The 2,103-nt window shown below is 50.3% G+C and overlaps 1 protein-coding gene across 1 annotated transcript in view; it reads right to left on the bottom strand.

Annotated features, from left to right (window-relative positions):
- The window catches only part of P4HB (prolyl 4-hydroxylase subunit beta), a 12,197-nt gene that overhangs the window by 3,727 nt on the left and 6,367 nt on the right, over positions 1-2,103 (bottom strand). The window lies entirely within an intron of this gene.

Here is a 2,103-nt window from a genome sequence, read left to right as displayed (position 1 = left end):
GCCCTGGCTTAGCCAAGCTGCCCATGATGGCTCCCTGGAACATAGGAACTCACCCTGAAAACAGGAGTTTCACAGCCTGAGGGAAGAGGGACAAGGGAAGGCTAATTGAACAAAGAAAAAAACAGGACCTGGGGACACAGTGGCAGTCAGCAACCTGAGTCATCCTCCTCTTGTCCTTGGAGGTAGCTGACTTCAAGCTTGTTCTCAGTTGTGTTGGATTATTTTGAAGGAGAAAATCCATGGCCCCATCAGGCCTCTGCTCAAGGTAGTTGGTAGCAACCTGGGCCACCTTCAGTGAACAAGAAAGTGCTGTCCAACTGACACTGGACCTGAGGGAGGCTGGCTGTGCCCAGCTGAGAGGACACCAGAGAATTGAAGCAGAAGAAAGACATGTAGGAAGCCCACACAAACCTGCCACATGCAAACTTCAAGGACGGATCATCACCAAACCATCATCCGATGTTAAAAGAACCTCTCCCATGGGATACTCCCGTCTTGGCCTCCTAGAGTGCTGAGATTACAGGAGTGAACCATCGTGCCCAGCCCCCTTAAACTTCTTAAATGAGAACTGGAAAAAGAATCACTCATCTTTTACTGACCATTTCCCCTTGTGCAGATTGCTCCTGGTAGGGTGCCTAGGCTGGCCTGATGCTCCAGCTTACCCAACATGGACCTGATGCTAAAAACAGGCCCAGAGCAGCCACCACTGTGAGCAATACCCCACCTGAGCCCACTCTTAAGACTGCTCCTTTGTCCCTGCACTATGCTGTCCCCCTGGGTAGAGTGCCATGGCATCACAGCTCACAGCAACCTCCAACTCCTGGGCTCAAGCAAGTCTCCTGCCTCAGGCTCCTGAGTAGCTGGGACCACAGGCACCTGCCACAACACCTGGCTATTTTTTGGTTGCAGCCGTCATTGTTTGTTGGCCCAGGCTGGATTTGAACCTGCCACCTTGGGTGTAGTGGCTGGCGCCTTAGCCACTTGAGTCACAGGTGCCGAGCCCAGTCTGTTTTTTTGAGACAGGGTCTCATTACATTGCCCTTGGTAGAGTACTGTGACGTCACAGCAACCTTGAACTCACGGGCTTAAGCAATCATCTTGCCTCAGCCTCCCAAATAGCTGGGAATATAGGCACCTGCCACAATGCCCAGCTACTTTTTTTTGTTACTGTTGTCATTGTTGTTTAGCAGAACCTGGCCAGGTTCAAACCCACCAGCCCTGGTGCATGTGGCCAACATCCTAACCACTGAGCTATGCGCACCAACCCCTATCAGTCTGTTTTCTAATAAAATAAATAAGGCCAGGCACAGTGGCTCACACCTGTGATCTCAGAACTCTGGGAGGCTGAGGCAGGAGGGTCACTTGAGCCCAAGTGTTTGAGGTTGCTGTGAGTTGGGCTGATGTCACGGCACTCTAGTCTGGGCAAGAGAGAGACTCTCCAAAAGCAAATAACGAAGTAAATAAATATCGACAGATCTAATCTGTAACTTTTTTTTTGAGTCTCACTGTGTCATCATGGGTAGAGTGCCGTGGTGTCATAGCTCACAGCAACCTCAAAATCTTGGGTGTAAGTGATTCTCTAGCCTCAGCCTCCCAAGTAGCTGGGACTACAGGTGCCCACCACAACGCCTAGCTATTTTTGTTGTTGTTGTCATTATTGTTCGGCAGGCCCAGGCTGGATTCAAACCCACCAGCTCTGGTGTATGTGGCTGGTGCCCTAGCCACTGAGTGATAGGTGCTGAGTGGATAGATCTAATCTGTACACATAAGCTCTCTGGTATCCCTAACTAACGTGTGATAGTTGAGCCTAGAGACCATGGAGGCTTGGCGGCCATTGTGGAGCAACTACCAACCTTGAGACTGTGGCTGCAGCAGCCTTTCTTTTTTTCTTTTGAGAGAGACTCTTGCTCTGTTGCCCAAGCTGAGCATGATGACACTGGCTCAGCTCACTACACCCCTGAACTCTAGGGCTCATGTGAGCCTCCTGCCTCAGCCTCCCAAGTAGCTGAGACTATAGTTGTCTGTACCACACACTGCTAATTTCTAATTTTTTTTCAGAGACAGGGTTTTGCTCTTCCTCAGGTTGATCTTGAACTAATGGCC

The sequence above is a fragment of the Otolemur garnettii genome, unplaced genomic scaffold (assembly GCF_000181295.1).
Source record: "Otolemur garnettii isolate 467f Iridium unplaced genomic scaffold, OtoGar3 scaffold00018, whole genome shotgun sequence".
NCBI lineage: Eukaryota > Metazoa > Chordata > Mammalia > Primates > Galagidae > Otolemur > Otolemur garnettii.
This window is presented reverse-complemented; position numbering and strand designations above follow the sequence as displayed.